Here is a 14313-nt window from a genome sequence, read left to right as displayed (position 1 = left end):
TCTAGCTCCTGCTTCTGTGATGCCATTATCATCTGGCAGAAGTTCAGATGCTGGCTTTTCTTTCTTGGACTGCTTTTGTGAGCTCCCTGGACAGCTCTCCCCATTCCCACTGCCCAGCACCCTCATTTATACTATGTTCCCTCAGACAAACCTCAGCTTCTCAGATCCTACCCACTCACCCTGTTTCTGTTGTGGTTCCCTCACCTTCCATGGCTGTCTTCTTGGGTAGGATTCTTTCAGGATGATTCAGTCTTCTTCGGCACAGGCTTAACTCACAGAAAAGTTCTGAAAGTACGGGTTTCTCTTCCACTACAGGGACTCTCTGATCAGGGTCAACCTCTTTCTTTTAACCTTTTGAAAAATTGAGAAATATAACATACCAAGAAATACCATATATAATGTATATGTACACTTCAGAGAAAAGTAATAGTAATAATAAAATTGACAGCCATATACACACCTCCTAGATGCTCTACTAAGAAAGAAAATGTTGCTAAGAGTTCTCATCACAAGGAAAAAATATTTGTGTTCTTTTCTTTTTTTCTTTTGTGTATGTAAGAGATGATGGGTGTTAACCAAACTTATTGTGGTAATCATTTAATAATACATGTAAGTCAAGTCATTATGCTGTACATATTAAACAGTGCTGTATGTCAATTGTATCTCAATAAAACTAGGGGGGGAAAGGAAAGAGAACATTGACAATTTCTTTGAATCCCTCTGTATTTTTCGTTAATCTATTTTTAACATTTTAAAATAGTTATATATACATACACACACACACACACACACACACACACACGCACACACACACATACAATATGTTGTATAGCTGTACCTGCTTTTGAATTTTATATGAATGGAATCATACTCTAGACCCTGGAACCAGATTGCCCATTCCTATTACTAGATGTGTGCCATTGGGCAGTTACTTAACCTTTCTATGCCTCAGTTTCTGCATCTCTAAACTGAAGCCAATAATAGTGTTTACATTGTTGAATTGTTTAGAGAATTAAGTGAATCAATAATCATCAAATATCTGGTCCAACACTGGTAATTATATGTTAAAAATGTTTGTTAAATAAAATAAAAACTGTGTGTATTCTACTATATCTTTTTATTTTTTTTTATTTGACATCATTTTTTTTAAACATTTACATGTTATACCGAAAGCAGGGGTTCATTTTTAAATTTCTCTGTTTAACATTCTAGTGTACCATAATTTATTCTACTCTCCATTGATATTTGAGATATTTCCAAATTGATACTATTTAAGACATTCATATCCTTTGATCATCTTTATCTTTACCATTTTCTGGCTTTTGTTACATAAATAATGATACCTTATGTATTCCTATTATTGGAATATGGCATCCTAATTAATTGTCAATTTTATGTAAGCAAGTAACTTTTCCCAGGTTTTTGCTTACCTTTACTTTTTTTATAATGTGTTTGAATTTAACTAAGCAAAATTTTTAATATTTTATTTTGAGGTAATTGTTGATTCACCGATTCTGTATTTTGATAGAGAGGTTCTTAATTATAATGTAGTCAAATTTATCAATATTTACCATTATGGTTGGTGTTTTTTTCTTTTTTTTAGTCCTATTTAAGAAATCCTTCCCTATCTGAGATCATGAATACTGTCTCCTATATTATCTTCCAAAATATATATAATTTTGCCTTTTATATTTACATCTTTAATATGCCTGAATTTATTATGTTTTTTAGTATATTGTGAAGGTGGAGTCCACTTTCATATTTTTTCTTATTCACAATCTATCTAATGCCATTTATGGGAAAGTTCGTGCTTTTTCCACTTATCTCCAGTGCCATCTCTGTCACTGATTAAATGTCTACAAATTGTGGGTCTTTCTCTGAGGTTTGTAATCAAATCATTCTTTCTCCTTAATGAAATTTTATGTGTTACTAGTATTTAGAGATGTGACTGACTTCTCAATGATGATTTCTAGCTGCCAGCCTTGTTAATACTAATAATTTGTCTATAGATTATTTTATGTTCTCAATACTGACAGTCAGCTACAAATAATGACAGTTTTATTTCTTTCTTGCCAACCTTGATACATTTTATTTCTTTTTCTGGCTAGATTGCAGCTGCTAGGATCTTCAGGACAGTGTTGAAAAGAAGAGCCATTGCGGGGAGTGGCCAAGATGGTGGAGTGTGAAGACCCCTCTCATGGGCACACCAAAATTTCAACTACTTATAGAGCAACTACTGATGAGAAAAACTGGAACACCAGCAGAAAAGACCTTCTACAACTAAAGATATATAAAAGGAACCATAACGAGATGGGTAGGAGGTATGGAGATATGGTGTAGTCAAGACCAATACACCCAAGTGGGCAACTCACAAACAGGAGGATAATTATAATTGCAGAGGTTGTTCCCAAAGAGCAAGGAGTCCAAGCCCCAAAGTGGGCTCCCCAGCCCTGGAGTCCTGTACCGGGAAGATGAATACCCAGAACATTTGGCTTTGAAGGTCAGTGGGGCTTATTTTCAGGAGAGCCAGAGGGCTGTGGGAAATAAGAGACTTGACTCTTAAAGGACACACACAAAATCTCACACACTCCGGGACCCAGGGCAGAAGCAGTAATTTGAAAGGAGCCTGGGTCAGATCCACCTGCTGATCTTGGAAAGCCTCCTGGAGAGGCAGGAGGCAAAAGTGATACAGGCAGCAGCTATTTTGGGAAGCTTGTTCTATCACGTGGACACTGGTGCTGGCAAGTGCCATTGTGGAATCATCCCTCTAGTTTATTAGTGCCAGCCCCTTTCACTAGCCTGTGGGCACGAGTGCTGGGACACCTCAGCCCCACCCACCAGACCTGGTGCTTTAAGAACCCCTGAGCCCAGAGCTCCTGAGACCCAGCCCTGCACACCAGTGACCTGGCACTAGCCCTCAGAACCCCTGGGCCTCAGCCCTGCCCACCAGTGGGCTGACACCAGCTCTAGGACCCACCAGCTCTGGGACACCTTGGGACCCTCAGTCAGCCATGGCAGAATCCAGCCTCATCCACCTGCTGACTGACACCAGCTCCAGAACCCCCAGAGCCCTGCAGCGAGAGACCTTGGAACAGGGTTCCAACCACCAGTGAGCCTACTCTAGCTATGGGACCTGCCAGGACTCAGCTCCACCAAAGAGCAGGCCAACACAAGGCTCATGACCCTCTGGAGCCCCAGGCCAACCCACCATCAGTCCAATCCCAGCTCTGAGACACCCTGGCTTCTCAGCCAGCCACCCCAGTATTCAGCCCCACTCATCAGCTGACCAACACCAGCTTTGGGACACAACAGACACCATAGTCATTGGCCTCAGGAAGCAGCCCTATGCACCAGCAGGCAAACAATATATCTGGGACCCCCAGCAATGCAATCACCCACACCAGAATCTGGGTCTGCCCACCAGTGGGCCAGCAATAACCCTGGGACCCCTGAAACTTCTCAGCCAGCAGTCTTGTGGCCCAGCCCAGCCCATAAGCATATATGCTGATTAAGTGGACAATCTAAAATGGACAAATTCCTGGAAATGTACAGTGTTCCAAGACTGAACCAGGAAGAAATAGAAAATATGAACAGACAAATTACCATTAATGAAATTGAATTAGTAATAAAACAAATCCTCCAAAAGTCCAAGAACAAATGGCTTCATAGGTGAATTTTAGCAAATTTAAAAAAAAAAATAGACACCTATTCTTCTCAAACTATTCAAAAAAATTGCAGAGCAGGGAATGCTTCTAAACTCATTCTATAAAGTCAGCATCACTTTGATGCCAAAACCAGAGAAAGATATCACAAAAAAAGAAAATTACAGGCCAATATCACTGAAGAATATAGATGCAAAAATCTTCAACAAAATATTAGCAAACCAAATTCGACAATACATTAAAAGGATCATACACCATGATCAAGTGGGGTTTATCTCAGGGATGTAAATATGGTTCAATATCCACAAATCAATCAGTGTAATACACTACATTAACAAATTGAAATATAAAAAACATATGATCATCTCAATAGATGTGGAAAAAGCCTTTAACAAAATTCAACATCTATTTGTTAAAAATACTCAACAAATTGGGTATAGATGGAACACACCTTAGCATTATAAAGGCCATACATTTTAAAGGCCATACATGATAAGTCCACAACTGACATTATGTTAAAAGAATGAATTTCCCCTCAGATCAGGAAAAAGACAAGGATGCCCATCCTTGCCACTTTTACTCAGCATAGTATTGGAAGTCCTAGTCACAGCAATCAGACAAGAAAAATAAATAAAAGGAATCCAATTGGAAAGGAAGAAGTAATACTGTCACTGTTTGCATATGATATTATACATAGAAAATCCTCAAGATGCCATCAAAAAAAAAAAAAAAACTAGAGCTGATCAGTGAATTCAGTAAACTTGCAGGATCTAAAATTAATATACAGAAATCTGTTGCATTTTGATACACTAAGAATGAACTATCAGAATGATAAATTAAGAAAACAAGCCCATTTACAATTTTTTAAAAATAATAAAATGCCTCAGAATATATCTAACTAAGGAAGTAATAGCCCTGTACTCAGAAAACTATGAGATGCTGTTGAAAAAAATCAAAGAGGACACAAACAAATGGAAAGATATACTTTGTTCATGGGTTGGAAGAATTAATATTGTTAAAATGACCACACTACTCAAGGCAATCTACAGAGTCAGTGCAATCCCTATCAAAATACCAATGGTATTTTTCACAGAACTAGAACAAATAATTCTAAAATTTGTATGGAAGCACAAAAGGCCCCAAATAGCCAAAACAATTTTGAGAAAGCAGAACAAAGGTGGAGGTGTCATGCTCACTGATTTCAAACTATACGGCACAGCTATAGTAATTAAAACAGTATATTACTTGCACAAACACAAGAAACATAGATCAATGGAACAGAATAGAGAGCCCAGAAATGAACCCACATTTATATGGACAATTAATCTATAACAAAGGAGGCAAGAATATACAATGGGATAAAGACAGCCTCTTCAATGAACAGTGTTGGGACAATTGGAGAGCTACATCCAAAATAATCAAATGAGACTACTCTCTCACACCATGCACAAAAACAAATTCAAAATGGATTAAAGACTTAAATGGAAGATCTGAAACTGTATAACTCCTAGAAGAAAACATAAGCAGTATTCTCTTTGACATCAGTCTTAGTAATATATTTTTGGATATGTCTCTTCAGGCAAGGAAATCAAAAGCAAAAAAAAAAAAAAAAAACAAATGGAACTACAACAAACTAAAAAGCTTTTGCACAGCAAAGGAAATCACCAACAAAATGAAAAGATTGTCTACAGAATGGGAGGAGATATTTGCAAATGACATATCTGATAAGGGGTTAATACCCTAAATATACAAAGAACTCATACAACTCAACATAAAAAAAAAAAAAAAACTCATTAGAAAATCGACAGAGGATCTGAGCAGAATTTTTTCCAAAGAAGACATACAGATGGGGACTTCCCTGGTGGTCCAGTGGTTAAGATTCCTTGCTCCCAGTGCAGGGGGCCCGGGTTCGATCCCTGGTCTGGGAACTATATCCCACATGCTGCAACAAAGATCCCACATGCCACAATGAAAACCCCAAGTGTTGCAACTAAGACCAGCACAGCCAAATAAATAAAAATTTAAAAATATATACATATACAGATGGCCAACAGGCACAAAGAAAGGTGCTCAACATCACTAATCATCAGGGAAATGCAAGTCAAAACCATAATGAGATACTACCTCATGCCTGTCAGAATAGCTATAATCAAAAAGATACTAAGTAACAACTGTTGATGAAGATGTAGATAAAAGGGAACACTTCTGCACTGTTGGTTGTAATGTAAATTGGTGCAGCCACTATGGAAAACATTGTGGATATTCCTCAAAAAATTAAGAATAGAACTATCACATGATCCAGCAATTCCATTCCTGGGTATTTGTCCAAAGGAAACAAAAACACTAGTTCCAAAAGATATATGCACCATTGTGTTCATTGCAGCACCATTTAGAATAGCCAATATGAAATCAACCTATGTGTTTATTGATAGATGAATGGATATAGAAGAGGTAGTATACATATATACAATGGAATATTACTGAGCCATACAAAGAATGAATTTTTGCCATTTGTGATAACATGAATGAACATAGAGGGCATTACACTAAATGAAATAAATCAGACAGAAAGACAAATTCTGTATGATTTCACTTATATGTGGAATCTAAAAAATAAAACAAATGAACAAACATAGCAAAGCAGAAACAGAATTATACACACAGAGAAAAAAACAGGTGGTTGCCTGAGGAGAGAGGGATGGGGGGAGGAAAGAAATAGGTGAGGGAGATTAAGAGGTACAAACTTCTAGTTGCAAAATAAATGAGTCACAGGTATGAAATGTACAGTGTGAGGAATATAGTCAATAACTATGTAATGTGTTTGTATGCTGACATATCCTAACTAGACTTATCATGGTGATTATTTTGAAATGTACAGAAGTACCAAATCACTATGCTGTGTACCAGGAACTAACACAGTGTTGTAGGTCAATTCTACTTCAAAAATGAACAAACAAACAAACTGATGGGAAAAGAGATCAGATTTGTGGTTACCAGTCATGAGAGGTGAGAGGAGGGTGAACTGATTGGATGAAATCAGTCAAAAGGTACAAACTTCCAGTCGTGAGATAAATAAGTATTAGGGATGTAATTTACAGAAAGATAAATATAATTAACACTGATGTATGTTAGGTATGAAGTTTTTAAGAGAGTAGATCCTAAGAGTTCTAATCAAAAGAAAACTTTTTTCTTTTTCTTTAATTTTGTATCTATATGAGATGTTCACTAAACTTATTGAATGTGATTATCATTTTATGGTGTGTGTAAGTCAAATCATTATATTTTAAACTTATACAGTACTGTATATCAATCATACCTCAATAAAACTGGAAGAAAAAAAAAGAACCATTAATGGACACCTTTTCTTGCTTCTGATGTTAAGTAGAATACTTGCTATGTTTTGCATGTTTGTGTGTATGTGTGGATATATCTTTTGTAAAATTAAGGAAGTTTCTATTTCTATTTTACTAAGAGCTTTTATCAAGAATTGTTAAATGTTATACAATGGTTTTTTCTGCATCTATTGCAATAATAGTAAGTTTTTCTACATTAAAATTTTAATACAGACACTTAGATATTCTACTACTGAACAAACTTTCTATTCCTCTAATTAAACCAACTTTAACTTCATATAACAGTATGACTTTAACTCCTTAACAGTATGTTTGAGAGCTTAATTCAAGTGCATTTAGAATTGATTCTTTAGTCAGGAGGGAGATTCAGGCTACAATTACCTTGTTTCGTATTCTTGTCTGAGTTTGGTATCAAGCTCATACCATTTTTAATAAAGAAGTTGGGGAATGTTCCCCTTTTTATATTTTCTGAAAATACATTAAGGTCAAAATTATATGCTTCTTAAATTATTGGTGGGATTCATAAAATTATCTGGACCTAGGGTTTTCTTTATGATACTATTTTGATCTAGTGATTCAATTTCTTTTATTGTTACATGAGCATATAAATGTATTTCTTGCTTTATAACAACACAGATTTCTATTTTAGATTGGTAATTTCTATTTTTCTAGAGCATTGTCTATTTTACATATATTTCAAATTTTTTGCCATAAGGTTTTTAGAATACTTAAAATACCTCCTGTGTTTTTATTTTGTTCATTTATTCATTCCTAATCTTTTTGTTGTGACGTTTAATGTTTTTGATTAGAGTCTGTCAATTGCATTAACCATTCCAATTTTTTTGTTTATACTCTCTATCTTGTTTTCTATTTTCATTTGTGTCTGCTCTTTCCTTTATTTTATCCTTTCTTTCACTTTGAGTTCATTGTGTTGTTCTTTTTCTAATTTGTTAAGAAATGCTTAACAAATTAGAAATTTGTTGAAATGCTTATTGAAATTAGAAATGCTTACTGAAATGCTTATTTCATCAATTTTCAACTTTATTTTAATAAGACTTTAAGGCTATAAGTTTACCTTCACAAGTTCTGACAAGTAATATTTATATTTTTTTTGCTTTAATTATAATATTTCTAAATTTCCATTAGAACTGTGTTTTTTAATTTCTAAAAGTTTGGAATTATTTTAATTATATTTATGTTATTATTTTCAACTTAATTGCATCGTAATTAGAGAATGTGGCATAAGAATTTCTCTATCTTGGTTTTTTGAAATGCCAATAATTACACATTTTATTATTTCTTTAGCTTTATGTTTACTTTTTTTCTTTGCTCATCATTCCTCTTGCATCTCATACATTTCTGGGATTATTTCCCTCCCTCAAGTTTCTTTACTGAGTTTCTGTAGCACCCCAAACAGATGATATTAAAAGTAGAGGAAAGAGAGATGGAGGTGGAGACACTTCTGGAAGTAACGTCACGATAGCAGCCCAAGGAGAACCCCAAGTTCAGTTTAAGCTTGTATTGGTTGGTGATGGTGGTACTGGAAAAACTACAGTCCTGAAACGTCATCTGATTGGTGAATTTGAGACAAGTATGTAGCTACCTTGGGTGTTGAGGTCCACCCCTTTGTGTTCCATAACAACAGAGGACCTATTAAGTTCAATATACGGGATACAGCTGGTCAGGAGAAATTTGTTGGACTGGGAGATGGCTATTATATCCAAGCTCAGTGTGCCGTTATGAATGTTTGATGTAACATCAAGAGTTACTTACAAGAACGTGCCTAACTGGCATAGAGATCTGGTACTACTATGTGAGAACATCCCCACTGTGTTGTGTAGAAACCAAATGGATATTAAGGACAGAAAATTTAAGGCAAAGTCAATTGTCTTCCACCAAATGAATAATCTTCAGTACTATGACATTTCTGCCAAAAGTAACTACAACTTTGAAAAGCCCTTCCTCTGGCTTGCTAGAAATCTGATCGGAGACCCTAACTTGGAGTTCGTCGCCATGTCTGCTCTCACCCCGCCAGAGGCGGTCATGGACCCAGCCACGGCAGCGCAGTACGAGCATTATCTAGAGGTTGTTCAGACAACTGCTCTCCCGGATGAAGATGATGACTTGTGAGAAAGTGAAGCTGGATCCCAGTGTCAGAAGTCTAGTTTTATAGGCAACTGTCCTGTGATGTCAGTAGTGCAGCGTGTTTGCCACTTTGTTACATAGTTAAGCAGAACATGTGTTTAATCTTTGGGATACTGAAGGAGATGAATGGGCTTCGGAGTGAATGTGGCAGTTAAAAAAATACCTTCATTTTTTGGACCTGCATATTTAGCTGTTTTGGAACAAGTGGTTTCCTCCTTGAATTTCAAGTGTAAGACTGTTACAGTCACATCACAATATTCAGTGCTGGAATCTTGTTTGTTACTGTCATTCCCATTCCTTTTTGTTTAGAATTAGAATAAAGTTGTATTTCAACTATCTTAAAAAAAAAGTAAAACAAATACAGTATGCTAACACATATATACGGAATCTAAGGAAAAAAAAAAAAAAAAAAAAAAAGGCCATGAAGAACCTAGTGGCAAGACGGGAATAAAGACACAGACCTACTAGAGAATGGACTTGAGGATATGGGGAGGGGGTGGGGTGAGATGTGACAGGGTAAGAGAGTGTCATGGACATATATACACTACCAAATGTAAAATAGATAGCTAGTGGGAAGCAGCCGCATAGCACAGGGAGATCAGCTCGGTGCTTTGTGACCACCTAGAGGGGTGGGATGGGGAGGGTGGGAGGGAGGGAGATGCAAGAGGGAAGAGAAATGGGAACATATTGTATATGTATAACTGATTCACTTTGTTATAAAGCAGAAGCTAACACACTATTGTAAGGCAATTATACTTCAATAAAGATGTTTAAAAAAAAAAAAAAACCTTAAAAAAAAAAAAAAAAAAGTAGAGGAAAGAATATCCATCAAACCTACAACGGAATAACCATTAGATTGACAGCTGCTCCAAGAACAATACTAGGTACCAAAAGATATTGAAATGACACTTTCAAAATGTTGATAAGAAATAACTAGCAAATTTAAAACTCTGTATCTCAGCGAAACTCTTTTAAAAGGAAGGAAAATAAAAATATTTTGAGCAAATAAAACCTGAAAAAATTTACTACCAACATAGGCAATATTTAAAAAGATGAAAAACTGATAATTTTCATGAATTATTGAAAGACATACATTTTCAGATTCAGGGAGCCAAAAGATCATAAGCAAGATAAATAAAAGTCAATCCATAACTTTCTCATTCTCTTTAATCATTCTGGGACCTAGAATGAAGCATATAAAAGGCCTTTTCACTTTATCCTTCATAGCTTTTAAGATCTCTTTAACTTTATTTCATCCTTTGTCTCTCTGAGCTATAGTTGTATTCTTTTTTTAGATTTATTTTCAAGGTCCATCCTTCTTTCTTCAGCTAGGTATAATTTACTGATCTATTGAGGTTTTAATTTTACTTATTAATATTTAGATTTCTAGAGCTTCTATTTGGTTCATTTTTAAATCTGATTAGCCAGTTTCAATAATCTTCTTTTATGTCCTCTTATTTTCATTTCCATTTACTATTTCTTGAAGTATATCATAGTTATTGAAGTATAAACATAGTTATTTTGTATTCTGTTTCTCATAATTTCTGTAACTGCAGTCCTTGCATATCTGACTCTTTAAATTGTTGACTTGGAGTTTTATGGGCCATACAGGTAGGTCTCAGGCTTACGATTAGGAAATTTCAGGGTAGGTATCTTCTATCTAGATCCAAAAACAAAACATGGTCATATGGTCACAATCTTATGTTGTGTGGTGGGGTTTTCCCCAGTTTACTCAGTGAGGGTATCACTCTTTGCAGATCTTGGTCTCATGCGAGTTTTCTTCTCTCTGATATCTCACTATACATACTCAGACCCCAGACTTTGTCTCTTGTTCATGATCCAGGTGATTTATTAAAACCCAGATTCCGTCCACACTGATAGGTAGATAGTGCCAGGTTAAATGCCATCTCCAGTTCTCTTTTACTGCCATAGACTTATACATTTTTGTTGTTTCTGGCCTCAGCTCAGTCATGCATTTAAATTTTTTATTTTATATATGTTATATAAAAAAATACTATTTTTTAAGAGCACCTTTAGATTCACAAGTAAATTAAGAGGAAGGTACAGAGATTTCCCATATACTCCCTGCTTCCATACGTGCATGGTCTCCCTCACCAGAGTGGTACATTTGTTACAGTTGATGAACCTACACATCATAATCTCCTAAGGTCCATGATTTACATTAGGGTTCACTCTTGGTGTTGTACGTTCTATGGGTTTGAACAAACAAATAATGTAAAATATATAATGTATAACATATAAAAAGTGTAATGACATATATCTATCATTATAGTATCATACAGAATAAATTCACTGCCCTAAAATTCTCTGTGTTTCTCCTATTCATCCTCCCTCTCCATCCTCCACCCCCTCACCACACACACGCATACCACTGATCTTTTCACCATCTCCATGCTGTTGCCTTTTCCAGAATGTCACATAGTTGGAATCATAGAGTATGCAGCCTTTTCAAATTGGTTTCTTGTATTTAGTGATATGAATTTAAGTTTCCTCCATCTCTTTTCATGGCTTGATAGCTCACTTCTTTTTAGCACTGAATAATATTCCGTCATCTGGATATACCACAGTTATTTATGCATACACCTACTGAAAGACATCTTAGTTGTTTCCAAGTTTTGGCAATTATGAACAAAGCTGCTATAAACATCTGCATGCAGATATTTGCGTGCACATAAGTTTTCAGTTCTTTTAGTTAAATACACAGGAGCATAACTGCTGGATTGCATGGTAAGAGTATTGTTTTGTAAAAAACCATCAAGCTGTCTTCTAAAGTGTCTGTACCACTTTGCATTCCCATGAGCAATGTACAAGAGTTCCTGCTGCTCCACATCCTCATTAGCATTTGGTGTCGTCAGTGTTCTGGATTTTGGCATTCTAAGAATTATGTAGTCGTATCTCGTTTTAATTTGCATTACCCTGATAACATTGATGTGAAGCATTTTTTCGTATGTTTATTTGTCACCTGTATATCTTCTTTGGTGATGTGCCTGTTAAGGATCTTTGGCCCATATTTAATTGGGTTGTTTGTTTTCTTATCATTGAGTTTTAAGGGTCCTTTGTATATTTTGGATAACAGTATTTTATCAGATGTGTCTTTTGCAAATATTTTCTCATGGTCTGTGGCTTGTCTGATCATTCTCTTTACACAGTCTTTTGCAGAGCAGAAGTTTTTAATTTTAATGAATTCCAGCTTCTCAATAATTTCTTTCATGCATCATGTCTTTGGTATTTTATCTATATGTTTTTATCCAGAATGTTTGATGTATTGTTTCACAAGGGGTTCACTGAACCTCTAGTATACTGCACAGCTAGAAGCAGAAATCCTCTTCATTGGATTGTTCTAGGTAAGAGTTAAGCACTTGCCTCTGTCTACATTAATTCCAGTGGACATCAGTCGACTTCTCCTATATTCTGTCACCAAGTTCCACTCCTGCCTTGCAGCACTTGTTCAGCAAGTTTCTGCAGCTCAGTAAACAGCTAGACAGGCAGAGTGGGAAGGAAAGAGAAAAAAGACTATATAACATGTAGGTCCCCCTCCTAGCAGACATTCTTATTCTGAATAAATATATTTCTTGATGCTATTCTTATCTGGGTTGTTATGAGGGAGAAGTATACACAATAATAATGATCTTAAAAGAAAGTCTCACTTTCCAATTTCTCTAGCCTTCTCATATATAGGCTGGAAATGGGAGATGGCTACAGAACTATCTTAGCATAATCTGCATAGCACATCTCTTTGGATCAAAGGAGTACTTATACTTTTCATCTATGGTTATCAGCTTTAGAGCCTTACTAACTAGAGATCCTATTTAACTTCTTGTTAAATATATATGCATTCACACATTAATAGAAATATACATGCATAGCAAGTTTCTGAAAGGCTAAGCACAAATCAGATAACCTGGGAAATGGAAATCGAGATGATGAGGAAGGAGTATTATTTTCCTTTATATTGTTTTATGTATATTTTTTCTTTTTTTTACCATGAATATATTTCAAATTTATTATTTAAAATATCTTGAAAAAGTCTTGATTTTTTAAAAATTAATGTTTACAAAGAAGTGCATCAGTTTTATTGAGAATATATGAGACGTTAAGGGAGCAAAAGGAGATTTTTAATACATGTTTTGTTCATAAAAGTTTATTTAGCAGACATCTGTTGTCCACTTACTAGTGTATTAAGCACTGGGAAATGTAAAAATAAATAAACCCTTCAAAGATAATCTGTAATCTAGTAGGACAAATAGACATGTACATAAATAATTGAAGGGAGTCAACCAAGGCATTGAAAATGGGAAAAATTTTGTGTCTGAGATTTCAAATTAGAAAAAAATGTCTGTTCTAAACTGAACATTCTATTTCACTGGTAAACCTCCTGTATCATAAAGATGTTGAAGGACTTTCCACAACAAAAGGAAAATCTCTCCACTAATGGCATAGATTTTCTGTAACAAAATAAAATTATCAAGTCCTTCTCCCTCATATATGTGCCACACAGATGTCAATATTTGCTTTGTATTCTGCACATAAGTAATTTCACTCAATATTCTCCACATCCATGATTTCATTCAACTATATACCCTTGTTCTTTGTGATGATATTGATGTTAAGTGACATCTACCTTTGTTATTCATAAAGTAATTTTCCAGTAGTTCAGTGTTTCTTGTAGCTGATTTTATAGGTTTCTCAGCCAAGGTGTGACATAAATATTTTGCTTTAAAAAAGGCAACTTAATGGAAAAGGCAAAAATATGGAGACAGTTGTAAAAGACTAGTCATTGCCAGGGGTTTATATAGGGGAAAGAAGGGGAAGATGAACACATGGAATGCAAGGGATTTTTAGGGCAGATAGACTACTCTGTATGATACTATAACGTGGATACACATCATTATACATTTATCAAAATGCATAGAGTGTACAATACAGAGAATGAATCCTAATATAAACTCTGGACTTTAGTTAATAACAATGTATCCATACTGGCTCATTGATTGTAACAAATGTACCCCACTATCACAAGATAGAGGAATCTGGGGAGGGTTGAGGAGGTATATGGGAACTCTGTACTTTCCACTCAGTTTTCCTGTAAACCTAAAACTGCTAAAAAAAAAAGTCAATGAATTCAAAAAAAT

The 14313-nt window shown here is 35.3% G+C and overlaps 1 pseudogene across 1 annotated transcript; it reads left to right on the top strand.

Annotated features, from left to right (window-relative positions):
* The first annotated feature begins 788 nt into the window (after positions 1–788).
* LOC309608850 (GTP-binding nuclear protein Ran pseudogene) lies at positions 789–9513 on the top strand (annotated as a pseudogene). The gene has a single exon. The product of its transcript is annotated as a GTP-binding nuclear protein Ran pseudogene (transcript).
* Positions 9514–14313: the final 4800 nt, after the last annotated feature.

Source organism: Balaenoptera borealis (assembly GCF_965194805.1).
Source record: "Balaenoptera borealis genome assembly, chromosome: 13".
Lineage (NCBI taxonomy): Eukaryota > Metazoa > Chordata > Mammalia > Artiodactyla > Balaenopteridae > Balaenoptera > Balaenoptera borealis.
The sequence above is the reverse complement of the archived record's forward strand: the minus strand, read 5'-3'. Positions and strand labels throughout refer to the sequence as shown.